The following is a 15130-nucleotide window of genomic DNA, read 5'->3' on the forward strand; positions in this document are numbered from 1 at the left end:
GGGCTACAACATCACCTACCCTATACCTGAAGGAACCGCCAAAGATCTGCTCTGACTATAAAAGGGCCCTCTGAGATGGCTGTGGCTTTCAGTAGAGAGACATAGCCAACCCACAGTGATACCCTGGGTAATTAGGAAGGAGCATGGGTCAGGATAATACACCCCAAACGTTGTTCTTCTCCCATTCTCTACTCTCCTGTTTATGCTGACATTAGATAAACCCAACTAGGAGTCAGAAGACAAAGGAGCCCATTAGATGTGGTCAGTAAAGTTCACCTCCAACAGCAAATCAGATGCAGAAGGGTGGAGAGGGGAGGTGATGGGGCAAAGGAGGAAATATCCAGCATGGCACTATTATCGAAGAACAGATGCTATTCATCAGCCAGGGATTTGTAGTTAGAGCTGAAAAATAACATGGATATGTTTATAACCTCCAGAGTTGATTCTGATGCAAATCACTGGAGTAGAGGAAGGACAATGTTGAATAAGCGGAACACAATAGATTAATGAGAACGATTGCAGAAGGAAATTATCATAGAATTGGAGGGTTTGGAGAATTTTTTGAAATCATCTGATACTTTCCTGATAATGAGAACCATTGAGGATCTCTTATTAAAACAAAATTTGGGCCCCACTCCAAATTTTCTGAATAAGAACCTACAAGAGAGAAATCTTAAAATCTGTATTTTTTTAATAAGGGCCCCGGGTGATTCTTGTATTTGTGCCAGTTTGGAAACACTGATGTGGTCCAAGCCTATGTTTTAAACATTAAAAATTACTTGATTCTTAACTTGTTACTACCCAGTGACTGATTTAACCAGTTCTATTTGTCCCCAGTGACATATGTAATATGTGTGAGAACGTGTTCTGGCAGACTGCTTTGCTGACCAGTAAAACTGATACGCCTCAGTACTCCGGACCTAACCCAGTTCAATGCTTCTGTAATTGCAGAGCATGCCAGAAAGTTCAGAATGTAAGTGTTGGACTGAAACAATGTCAGGAAGTAGAGGGTCAAAAGGGCACAGTTATTCCCAGGGATGACCTCTTGCCGTTGCCTCACATGGCCACCTCCCTCAGTAACCTATGTCACTCTCTGTCCTCATCGGGACTGGGGGAAGGCGGGAGGCACCAGGGAGGGAGAGAGCTTTGTGTCAGCAGGTGGAGGCAGTGACCTTCACTTATCCTCCACCCCTTTCTTGTTTGTTCATGTCATTGGGTGGAAGTTGGTGCTGGTGATGTAAGCACCAAGCCTCGTTCTAGAGCTCAGTAGCATTACATTCAGAGCAGAAAAGAGTATATAAGGAGAAAACACTCCTCTGGAGGCTCCCACACTAGGTAAATATACGCAGTTGTTATTAGACAGTTGCCACTGTGCCATTGACCTCCACTTCTTTTTCCTTTGCTCAACGAGAAAAGTGAGAATCACCATAAATTGAGGAAATAACAGAGAATATTTTCTCAGTAACTAAGAAGTAAACGGGAAAACAGACATAGATAAGAATAATCAGTAAGACCAATATTGAGCACAAGGGGAAAAACCATTACATAAGGCTGAACAACACAAACACTAATATAAAATGAAGGAAGTATGACACTGAATTGTTTTAAAGAGAGAAACAGAAAAGGACTTATGTTTTATAAAAGGCCAGAGGGAAAGGCTTACACAAGCCACAAATGTTGTGTGTGTATAAACTGATACAGTGCTTTTGCAATTCTAAATGTGCTGTTTGACTTTCTTCCTACTTCTTGAAGGCAGAGTCAGACTGCAAACACTAAAAATAAAAGCAAGAATCATAAACTTATTGTCTACATCAGTCACACCATTGCCTTGTGGTAAAATAATCAGCAGGCCTGAGTTCTGCCTGGCTCTGTTACAGCACCTGTTAGATAATCAGCTAATTTTTTTTTGGGTTCAATGTTTGAGAATAAAGCAAAGATATTGGGCTAAATGATCACTAAGGTTCTTAAGAACCAAGTAATAAATCTAAACATAGTTCAAATATGAACAAACCATTCTCTTTATGGTCAGAAGTTATAAGGCATTGAGCCCCAGTTTCTAGCTTTTTAGAATGTGTATGTTTAACCACTTTCCTTACACATTTCTTCAGGCCCAACAATCAAATCAAATCATGTAGAGTACTGCCACCTGCTGTAACGAATGAACACTGCATGAACACTTGGAAGAGGGACCCATTTCTCACAGAGCCCTTTTAGATCCACTAAGCTAATTTTGAATTTGTTCTCACTCATTGACCAATTTAAACTATCCATGTTTATCATGTGCATGTTTATCCAAGTACTAGATAAATGTTGAAGAGTATAGAAATGAGCACAGTACGAAGTAAGTCTCATTTTCTCCCAATGCCCAGAGGCCCACTCCCACTCTCAGTCAATCCCTGTTACTGGTTTGCTGTGAATACTTCCAGAGCCAGTCAGTGCATACACATACTTATGTGTACATAGTATTATTCTTGGCTGTATACTCAGTGTCTAGCATGGAGCCAGGCACATAGGAAGCACTCAATAGATATTTATTGAAAGAATGAATAATAAATTCAAAGACTCTGGCCCTGACACTCTTATCTTAACTTAAAGGTATCCTTCTTCACCTTGGCCTTGTATTCATGAGAACTCACTTGGCAAAACAGGCAAAATACTATGTTGATCTAGATATTTGTAAGCTCAGCTGAAACTTCCACACATTCTCTCTTCCTAAAAGTCAAGAAACATCATAAGAAGTTATAAAGACGTATTTACAGCACCTTGCTTGGGTATTCTTCACTGGTTTAGGAGAATTCTATTCCTCCGTGTTTTCAAGAATCTTCATATAGTAAATGAATCTTTTTGTTTTCTAGTAGAGACTACAAGGATTTAAAGCATATTAGCTGCTGTTTTCAATGCTATTATATAACATAATGTCTAGAGCAAGAGCGAAGGACATTGGGGATCATTAATTGTGGGGTTAATTCACAAAGTTTCTGGTTTTGTCCTTTATGTTTCTAATGCTCAACGCTTCTATTAATACCCTTGAATGTGCTCAGGGAAACACCATGATGGTCAACTTTGTTTCATACTTCAGAGTCTGATGTAGCCAGTGGCCATGGTGCTATAATCATTCTCATTTTTAATTATGTGGTTTGACATACCTGCCCTTTGAAGCGAGAAGTCCATTTGTACAGACAATGCCCAGGGAGATTGACATCCTCTAGAATCACAGAGGATTCTAAGGGTAGACCATGAATGAGAACCTGGGAGATGACCAATTTCTGGCTTAAAGCTTCAGCTCCTGTTATAGATTTTCCCATGTTTTTCATAGTAACCCCTCCAAAATGAACAGACAAACAAAAATATATATAGCATAAACACACACATAAATAACATATACATTTATATGTATGCATAACTGTATACACATATATGTATACTATATATACGTATGTGTATGTACACATATACATATATACCATATGTTTATAGATATATATACACAGCATGTATGTGTATCTGTGTGAGTTTGTGTTCTCAGATGAGGCAATAAAAGAATTATTGTATGAAGAAAAGAAGAAATTACTATTTACTTAACACCTTCTGTGTACCTGATGATTTAGACTAATTCATTGAGTCCTGAGAATAACAATGTAATATATATATGTTATTAATATTATTTTATGTTATAGGAGAATAAGACTTAGTGAGGTTAAAATAGCAGAGCTATGATTAAAATACTGGTCTTTCAACAGTAATTGAAAAGTTCTTTTTATTACACCTACTATTTGCACAAGATTAAAAAGGACTTAAAATAGGTTAAACAGTAAAGTGTAAATTATCAGTTCCATGGAAAAGTAAAAAGTAGTAATCTTTGGAGATATTCTGGGAATAAGATATTATGACCTTAGTTAAAACATATTCAATTATGTGATAACATTCCTGTTTGAAGTTTAGAGAAATTTATGTAAATTTAATAAACATTTTTAGTATCAACGATTTTTGCAATTCTGTGTGTTGACTTGAATTACCTCTTCCCACAAAAGATGTTGAAATCCTAGCTCCCAGTACCTGTGAATGTGACCTTATTTGTAAATAAGATCTTTGTAGGTGTAATTAAGTTGAGGTCATGCTGGAGTAGGGTGGGCCCATAATTCAGTATGACTATTGTCCTTATAAGAACAGGCAAATTTGGACATAAACGCACACATGGAAGATAGCCATGTGGAGATGAAGGCAGAGATTGAAGGCATGCTGACACCACCAAGAAATATCTGATACTACCAGCAGCTGGATGACAAAAGGAAACGTTCCTCCCTAGGGGCTTTGGAAGGAGCATGGCACGGTCAACATCTTGATTTCAGACTCTAGCCTTCTGAACTGTGAGAGAAGAAATTTCTGTTTTTTTAAAGAACCCCATCTGTGGTACTTTGTTTTGGCAGCCCTAATTGCCTTTGTTACACAGCATATTAGGAGACTAATATACTCTGTTGTGTCTTAAAAGGGATACAAAGGCTTATAATTTATTCATTCATCAATTTTTTTGAGCACCAGTTTATACAAGGTATTCTTGCCAAGCGCTACAGACAAAATAAGGGACAAAAACAGACATGGTCCTCTGGCAGTTATACCCTAGTTGGGGAGAAATACATTAACCAAATTAATATATAGAAAAATAAAACTTTAACTGTAAGAAAATCTATAATTATTTGTGGTACAAAAAACTATAAGTGTATATAATGGGAAAATAAGTAAACAGGTAAGATCATCTGGACAGACATCCTTGAAGAAATGACAAAGTGGGATTCAAAGGAAAAGTATAATTATCTAGATGATGGGATAACGAAGGTGTGGTGTGGATGGGAATACACCAATGCATATACAAAAGCCAAAGGCAGAAGTGAGCCTGGCCAGATCGAACAAAGACCTTTGAAGCAAGATGTAGGGAGGCAGAGGGAACACATTGCAAGATGAGACTGGAGAGACATAAGGAGTCAGAAAATGTGTGCCTTGTAGGCCAGGCCAAGAACTCAACCTTTATTCATCCATTCTAAGAGAAAGCCATGGTGTACAAATTTAGTGCAAAGAAGACAGCTAGTGGCTGAGGGTGGGTTTGTACATGCATATGTCCTGGATTCTTCCCACTCAGATTATCCTGTGTTCTAAGGCCCAGGGAAGAGAAACTAGAATCAAATATTGTGTCACTGAAATCTGAGTGAAACCTTAAGAGGACAAGGGAACATGAGCATATCAAAGCCTGGGTGGCTGCAGCTTCTATAGCTCAGAGGCAGGGTCTCAGAAACACCACACATAAACATTAGCAACATCTGCATCTTTGGGAGCTGACATTGCCCCAAGAGCCCGAGAAAGAAGGAGGAAAATGACAAAGAAATTGTGATGGCCAGTTTTATGTATCAACTTAGCAGGGTTATATTACCCAGTTATTCAATCAAACACTAACTAGATATGGCTGTGGAAGTATTTTGTAGATGTGATTAACATCTATAATCAGTTGACTTAAATAAAGGAGAATATCCTTGTTAATCTGGATGGGCCTGATCCAATCAGTTGTGAGATCTTAAGAGCAGAACTAAGGTTTCCATGAAGAAGAAATGTGTCCTGCTGGACCATCAGCTCCTGCCTGAGTTTCCAGGCTGCCCCTTTGATGGCCTGACTTAAAAATTTCCAACTCATCTAACCAGTTCCTACAGTAACATATCTCAATTTCTTGAATAAATTTCTTAATATGTTTATATCTTACTTCTGTGTTGGAGTGCTGACTAATACAGATATGAAGTTGCTAGGAGGTTTTATTGATGAAGTATCGCTAAGGGATGTCAGAAATAGCTGTCTGAATAGCATCAGACTGAACCTCCTTGGTGGTCGTGGAGATCCAAACCAGAGAAGTATGGCTTTGTGATTGTTATTTTGAAAATACATTAATACTCAGGCTGCTGACTTGTGGCAATGGAATTCAATGCCATTGAAGAGATTTAGCAAATGCTTGAAGGTTGAGGAGAGGTAAGCCTGGTCTCTGGGGGTTACTCATGGCCTTATTGAACTTTGGCTGAAATGTTTCTCTTTGTCGTTTATGCAGTATAATTTCTACCAGCAAGTCTAGAGAGTTAAAAAGCCAAAAGCCATTCTTTATAGAATTGGACTTAGACTGCCATCTTGTGGATATTTAGCAGAGACTTTAGATTATTCATGGCGTGCCTTCATTTTACAGAGGAAAAAACTTGAGTCCCCAAAGGAAGATATGGCTGTTACTCATGATATCGTCATTTGGCCAATCTGATGGGCCATTTCGACACATCAATAACGTGCTCCTTTCAAGCTCAAGAGTAAAATGGTGTAAGTCTCAGGTTAGACAGACATGAGATTTGGGGTGAGAAAAAAGGTAGGATGAAGTTCAGAAATGGGATGAGGCTGAGGGATGGTTCTTAACATTATTTTATTACAAAATTAGTGTTATATATCAATGTAGAATACATTTTTAATAAAACTAAAAAGCTGATTACAAATAGCAAAGTGTCCACTATACCCTCTCTGTTCTCCAGTCCCTAGAAGCAACTCTTTATCAGCTTCTATTTTTTATCTTCTCATAGTTACCATTATAACTTTACATAATAAGCTTATTTAGTTAGTATTTATTTATAAGAAATATTTATAGTTATAAATATATATATAGACTCCCTGCTATAAAAGATGAGGTGTTAGCTTTATACCAGTGGCTACTTTTGCTCTCCATTCACTTTACATAAATTCAAAATTTAGATCTCATATTGATTATCACTATGATTTCAATCATATAGTTCAACTGATACTTCGTTCTCCATCAGCTTTCGTCATTACCCTGTGTCTTAGCTTATTCAGGATGAGACTATCAGAGTCTTCGTCTCTTCCTCCAACTTTCTTCTTTTCCCCATTCTGTTAGCTACATCTTTTCCTTTATGACTTCCGAGTTTTTAGCATTAACATTCTGTTCACTAGCCCTACATAAACTTTCTGTATTTTTCCTATAAATTGATTCTAAAAGCAAAACTAATCAACAGCAGTTACATTATTTTGACTATACGATTGTATTTTTCAAAGGAGGGTCAAGTAGTGTGCTTAGAAAACGTTTCTTAGTCTATCTATTCAATGTCTACACTTCTGGGCTGCTCAGTGGAACATCTTTTCAGCAACAAGGTCAAAAGGAATCTTTTCTTGCATGTCAACAATTAAAGTCTTATAAATTTTGTTTACGCTTTTATTTCTTTCTTGCTTTTTCAATTGTCTTTAATTCTCTTTTTGACAAAAGAATGATAGATCTTTGTCTTCTCCTCAAGTTTATCTAGCTTCATGATTTTTTTATCTATCGCACCTGACTATTATGAGGGAGACATCCCTACCAGAGCCTCTACCCTACTGGGCTACACTGGATGAGAGGTCTTCCAAGCTTGTAGGTAGCTGTGTTATCCTAGACACACTCTTTTCTAGATCACATTTGTGTTTTCCTTTCTGGAAATGTTTATGAATGTCTGCTATCACTGGTGCTCTAAAATTTACAAGGATTTTTCACTCATCATTTACTGATTTTTGCAATCAGAGAATATTTCTCTGCTGACAACTTTTGTTCTCAATTTGGGGGATTTTTTTTCCAACTGTTTCTTTGATAATACCCTCTCCTCCATCTTCTCGGTTCCCCCCTTTCTGGGATTCTAAGTCAGAAAATGGGTTCTCATTTTCTCATGTTTTCTCTCATATCATATTTCTCTTTATCATTTTGCATATGTTTATTTTTCTATCATTTTATTGATTTTTTTCTATCCTATTTCTAAACTCTTCGCTGTTCTTTGCTTGCTCCTTTTCTTTCACATCTTGTTCATGAATGAATGTAAAATTTTACTGAGTTCTCTGCTTTTCTCTGCGGTTGTTTTTGTATATCTTCTTCTTTTTGTTTTCTTTATGCTGCTGTTTATTCTTACGTGTCACGTCATCTTTGATTTATCTCATCATACTTAAGAATGAAGCATGGGATCTGGTTTAAGCACCTTCCTATCTACGTTGGTTTCCAGATAGGCTGCTCCACTGAGTGGAAATTCTGAGAGGGTGTTCTGTTTACAGAGGCAGAGCTTGTGGAATGGCTAGCTTAGCTTTAGAATGAAAAGATGTGGAAGTGGCAGACAGATGTAGTTCCCCCAAAAGTCAGAGCGAGGAAACTTTACTGTAGATGCCAACATCCCACTAGAAGGCTTTGCCCCCCGTATGGGTAACAAATGTCAGTAATGAGAGAGGTGGAGAGAGGAGAATTCAACTGGCGTACCTCTGCTCTGTTTATATTTTTAGTAATTTGGCTGTTTCCGGACTCCAGAACAATTCCTCTCATTGAGCCTAGAGCCCCTCTGAGATTCTAGTTGGCAGATCATGGTATCCTCATTCTCCCATTCAGCCCCCTCATGGGACATTTTAGGCTATGACTTCCTTTGCTATGGTCCATCAATATACTCCTATCTGCTTTCTGTTTTCCAGGGATTTATTGAAATCTCTCATCTATTGTGATGTTGATTTCATGGCATGGAAATTATTTCACATCTACTTTTTAGAGTAAGGATTTACAAAGGAATCTGAAGATAGTTCCTGTTTCTTCCAATTAATAAGTCAACAAATAGCTGAGGACCTCCATATGTTCTGGACACAGATGTACACTTTGGTACGCCGAAAATATAGCATATTGTTGCTGCTGGGAATTTAAATGACAGTAGCAGAAACACAATTGTTCAAGAAAAAAAAAGGAATCAATAAAAGAGATTATATAATTAAATTCTACACCATATAAAATAGGCTGATTGTCCTTTAAGCTCTTTTAACAGAGAACCATGAGGCCTGGAGACTGCTTGGATGGTTTCCTAAAGGAGAGAGAACCTGAGCTGGCAGAAGGAGAGGACCTTAGTCAGAGAGAAGGTGAGCAGATGGGAATGATAAAGGCACATTCAGAGAACACATGAGGCCTTTATGGAGGTCAGCCTATTACGGTCTAATGAGTGAGGCAAAACCCAAATGTGTGGAATCATTTCTTTAGCCAATAAACATTAATCAAGCATCTCCTATGTGCAAGGCATCATGTCAGGCACTGACCAGGTGGAACAAGGGAAATATATGTAAAAGTAATTCTTGTCTCTTATCAGTTTATGTCAGTAGACAGAGGTGATGGAAGCATGGAAACATACGCAAAGACAGCTCTTGCTTTAGGTCTCTTGGTTTCCTCATTTGTAAAATAAGGAAGTTAGATTAAATGATAGAATCTCTAAGCCTCCATTCAGTGATTACAATTTATTATTAACAAATCACTTTTAGAAATACTTAGAGTTGTTGGTCTGTTTTGTTTTGAATCCAGAAGCTTTCAAACTGTTGGAAAAGAATGGCAAGGGTATGCAGAGTTGACTTAATCAATATTCATTAGTTTTTCAATCATAACTATTACTGAATAGCAATTTAATGATTAATCTTTTCACCACTATAATTTGTTTTATAACATTGTAATAGGGTGTTAAAGTACTATTACTAACACAGCCTTATTTTGAAAATACAGAAAGACTATGGATTTCGACAGGGCTGATTTATTCTTCTTAGCCAATCAAATAGATGCAAAGGCCACTGGGGAAATGGGAAAGGGAGGGAGATTATACTCAGAAGTTTAGCAACATTCTTTACAGTGGAAAGGAGCTTAATTAGGGGCTTCAGTATCTCATTTCAGAGAAATGGAGAAATAAATTTGTAAGTCTATTTTTCCTCTTCTCATCAGAGTAGACTAATTCTAGGAGGGAAACCATCTAAAGACTTAGAGAAAATTCAGAAGACATACCTTGATTTCTAATACTACATTCTTTCAGATCCAAAGTGCCCTAAAATTCATCTCTACTCACTATCCCCTTAATGTACTTATCAGCGAAACTATGTTCTAGAATTGTATAACTTTGACATTTGATACTTATGGATTAGTAATTATTCAGCTGCAAATAAAAAAAAAACCTTTGACTTATTTTTTTAACAATAAAAAAGGAGCTCAAAAGTATCAAATGCTAGTGACTGTTCAGTAGCTCAAAGATGTCAGGGTTGCTAAAAGATGTCACTGCCAAGGCCTCTGAAATTTCATGTCTTTTTTTCATGACTACAAGATGGCTGTTTTGGCACCAGCCATCACATCCATATCTAACACAGAATGAAGAAACTAGGGGCAAGATCTAAAATAGCCAGAGAATACAATACCAATTTCTGTCCCCACCCCAGCACAAGTTTCTTATGAATCAGACCTGTATCACAATGTTATCTCTAAGCAAAGGAGATCATAAAGTTTTTCAAGGCTGTACATAGAGACACTACAAAGATGAAGGGGTTGAGAATGGATTTTGCTTAGCCTATAACCAACGTCTTTAGACTGCCTCGTTATTCTATAAATCAGCAGCATACTTTGAACAAATAAATTCTTAATCTTACAGATTTTCCCCATAAGTATTTGCCCAGATAGTTTATTAATATTCATCCACTTATCCATTCAACAAACATATTAGGCTTTATTCCGAGTCAGGCACTATGTACACTGTTAATAAGACATAGTCTGTTCCCTCAGGGAAAAGATAAACTGGCAGAAAGGGAAAATACCTAAATCAGACTGAAGTTTGAAGGGAATGGGAAAAGGCACATTATGTGTCAGGCACTGTCATATGTATGGGGAATACAAACTCAAAGGAAGCTCTCAATCCAGTGGAAAGGGACAGGTAAGAGGGATAAGAGATCTGATAGAGGTCTGTTACCGTAGTTTTTCGATTATTCAGGTCTTTAGGACAAGGGAATCACTGCTTTCCTTTTTCAATTTAAAACAGGAGTCTTTTAGACGTTTTATAGATCTGGCATCTTATGTGACTCAAAGCTCAGGCCCTCGGAAATGATATTCTTTCTAATCTCCAGATGCTTTACTTAGATTTTCTAGTAAATACACACAGAGACAAATTTGACTAATATTCTCCACATTTCAATATTCATAGTGCTTAGAAGAAACAAAACAAGTTGGAGTGAAGGCATCTGTGATATTTATTTCATTCATAGTAAAAATATAGCAGAGTTAGACTATCCTATGATATTATTTTGCCTAGGTAGCCAACTGTATGGTAAGGTACAAATAAGCAATTTGTCACTGAAGCTTTAAAAAAAAAAAGGATCATCCCTTAAACATCTCCTCTGGGTTTAAATTTCTTCCACAAATCTGTACCTGCAGATCATCACTAAATGTCTGAGAGAAAGATCATTTTGGATACCCACAGGATATGTCTGGAGCACAAAAACAGCCCAAAGAGAATGTCTCTCAGCCCACGTGCCTCGGTGTGCTGGGCTCGAGCTGATGTGTCTATACTTTGGCTCTTCCCAGGAAGCAATAAATTTTAAGTCTCGTTGTCTTGTCAAGGACACGATGTCAACCAGGCTGCTTAATATGACCTACTGAGAGTTGAAATGATGGCTTGTGAAAGATAGAAAGTTAATGTAAAATGTCAATCCAGGTCGAAGTGGAGCAATTTGTTATCTTTATAAATTTTTCTCCGTGTTTGTCTCATTAAGAAAAGAAAGTGGATTGAATACTCTTTTTCCCCCATAGACCTAGCATTAGTGGTCATTAGTTACGTATGTGTTTATTGTCTGTTTACCTCATTAGCTCCACGCAGACAGAGAATCTGTCTGTCTTATTCACTGTTATAAGTCTCAGCATCTCAAAAAATGCCTGAAAATAAAAGGACATCAATAAATACTTCTTGCGTGAATAAATGACTGAGATGATTATTTGTGTGCATATATGGTTGTAAAGATCAATACGGCATAAAGGAAGGCTTCCATTCTCTAGACAGAGCAAGGCTGTTCTTTGCTTGCAAACTGCAGGTGCCAGTTGAAGTACTTGCTGTGATTTGTGACTCTGCCTGAGTGTACTTGAAGGGGTTGCTAAGAAGACACTGTGCTAATTTATGAAGCTACTTTCTGTCTGCTCCAACACCCCTTTCTAGACTCAGATTTGTGACCCGGGGGCTGAGAGGCCAAGAAATGTCATCTGGGCTCCCTGGAGGAAGACTGCCGGGTGGCAGGCTGTGAGGCAGAAGGAGGGAGGAAGGCGTTCCTGTTCTTGTCAGCAGCATCACCCAGAAACAGCTCCCCTCTCTTGTCAGCAGCAGTTGTTCTGGTTCTGTTCTGCAGTTCTTTCTACATCCTTCTACTGTCTGCAGAGGTGTCACCAGCCAGACATCGCCAGGCACTGCTTCGTCATGCTCAGAGGGCCCCTTCCCCACCCCAGCTCCTTTTCTTATTCTACTTTCCCTAGGGTGGTCCCTGCTTCTGGAAATGCTCTCAGTATTACCTCAATGATCCCTTTTTTCATTTTTAGCCCTATTTAGTCAATTCCTTGTAGATTATAATTAATTTATAATAAATTTAATCTGTTAAAGTAATTAGTATGTGTTCTGAACTGGACTCAGATGGATAAAGTTTCTCACTATGGTCTTTATCCTACAGCAATGTTTGTTTCTACAAATTCTGTATTTTAAAGTTCTAACAACTTCACAAAGATTTGTAGAACTTCTTTTAATTTAATTTAATTTTAATTGCAGAATTTTTTAATTTAAAAGTGTTTTTCTGATGAAGGGTGTTCAAATACCTAAAACAAATGGAAGTACATATGTAATATAAATGCCATAATTCCTTTATCAATTTTAACACATTTCAGTTGGATTAATTCAGTTCTCTTTTAAAAATATCTCTTTTCAAAAATGCAACATAAAAACTCAATAGTCCATGAATTCTGAGAGCATCCCATTCTATGATTTTGAGGGGAGAAAAACTTCCTGTAGGTTTATTAATCCTATCCCAAATGAGTAAATTTTTTTTCATATGGAGTAATTTGACTTCTCTTAGAAGTAGTAACAAGTCACTTTGAAATGCCGTGTTCTATATTATCATTTTTTTTCAGATTGTAATTATTTTTATTACAATCAGAGAGAGAGAGAGAAAGAGAGAGAGAGAATGAGCGAGACAGAGGTTCCCACCTTGTAGGGCTAAAAGAATTGTCTATACTGGGGCCATAGAGAGAAGGTTGTCAGAAATTCTCTTCAGGATAGTAAAGTTGGTGGCAGTAAGGTAGTAAGAGCTAAAAGAAAGCTAAATAATAATTCAAAATATAATAATTTGAAATATAATAATTCAAAATAAAATAATCCTAATTATTTAAAATAAAAATAATTCTAAATAATAACATGATAATAGCACATACATTGATATCGTATGGTGTGCTAGGTCCTTCGGTTGTATTAACTTATTTAGTCTTCACAACTACTGTCCATTTTATGGTTGAAAATACTGATGCAGCTTGTCCAACTCAGTGTTTTGATATAAACCCATGAAGTTCTGCCTTCAGAGCTTATGTAGTTGATCATTACGTAATGCTACCCTTGAGAGAAAGTGAATCTCATCAGTTCAAGTATGCAGATGTTTGCTAATGTTCAGTACTTCTCAGTGTCGGCAGTCGTTGGACATAGTTTCTGTAGGAGCCCCTCTAGGTGCAGATGGGATCCAACCAGCATCCATCCTTGTCATGACACTGTCATTACAGCTAAGATGTCAGACTGGACCTTAACTTCTTTTAAAGAAGCACTTCCATCTACTAATCCTCTATAAGGGTCACTAGAGCTACCTGTGATTTATATTCTTCTATACAATTCCTTGAACTCTTTGCTGTGAAGGTTAAAGACTCTTTCTATCTGAATTGTTTTTTATGAGAAAAGCTAACTTGAAGCTAACTTGAGGAAAAACCCACATGAACCTCTGGAGCCTGAATAACCTGTAACCTGACTTCTTTACAAAGCAACTGACATTCACATGTTGGGTTTTCTTTTGAATTTGTCATGGTTCTCAAAGATGCCTTAGAATGTTCAGTTGTATTTTTAATTTCACTGCTGGCTTAGCTGATGAACGCAGTTGTTCTTATCTCAGCAGTTTTAGGATCTAGCAAAATTTTACATCGTGCTACAGGAATCAATTTATAAACTTTGTTTACTTTGAGATTCTAGTTGACACATAAATTTAGCAGCTACAGAATTACAGATAGGATTACCAGAAAGCTATTAGCTATTCTCTTAGAGATAATATTTATAAATGGAATATAATTACCATCTAGGATCATGCTGTTTCCAGAGCTAAAAAGCAATAAAACTAAATCAAGAAAGAATTTTCTGTTAGTTCTTCTGGGAGGAGAAGGCCTCCAGCAGAATGAGAACGAGGCCGGGGTGAGTTGTAGTGCTGGGAATGGGAAAGAAGGGGAGAAGAGAAGAGAATCAAGAGGGAGGCTAGATCCTTCCGCGCTGTGGGTATATTCTAGACTGCTCTAAGGGAGCAGAAGCTGCTGCCTAGAGAGACTAAAAGTCTCCTGGCTTTACTTCAGGGAGACATTTTCAAGTATTTATCCAACCTGATAGAAACTTTCTCATGGGAATGCTTTGTTCATAGATGTTTTCCCAAAAGATGCTTTCGTTTTTTACCCCCTCCAGATCACGGGATTAAAAAAATTTTGTTTAAAGTAAATACAACTCCAACAATCTAGATAATATAGAGCCTTTGTACTTGAAGTTTAAATTCAGGTAGTAAATATTTATTGAGCGACTACTATATGCAAGATATTTTTCCAGGTATTTTGAGAAATACTGAGATGAATAAGTTATGATCCCTGTCCTTAAGAAGCTTAAGACAATTACTAATACTGGCTACTCTGTGGTAGGCACTGTTATCAGTGTTTTAGATACATTAATTCATTTAAACCTCATAGCGACCCTAACAGAATACGTCATCATTACTGAGTTTAATAGATGAGGAAACTGACGTAGAGCATTATTAAATAACTTGTTCAAGGTTAGAGAGCAAAGAGTAAGTTGAAACTTGAGAGAGCGAGAAGTGAAAATTTGCCTTAATGTTGTATAGTAAATCAATGTCAGAGCCTGGGCTATAATTCAGTTGGAGTCCCCGGGCTCCAGTACCAGGCTCCTTTTATTAAACTATAAAGTCTTTTTGCTTTCTCCTTAATAACGAATGGGACTAGAAGGGATTTCCACACTCCATTCGAGACTCCTGCTTGCTT

Source organism: Pteropus medius, unplaced genomic scaffold (assembly GCF_902729225.1).
Source record: "Pteropus medius unplaced genomic scaffold, Ma_sr-lr_union100, whole genome shotgun sequence".
Taxonomy (NCBI): domain Eukaryota; kingdom Metazoa; phylum Chordata; class Mammalia; order Chiroptera; family Pteropodidae; genus Pteropus; species Pteropus medius.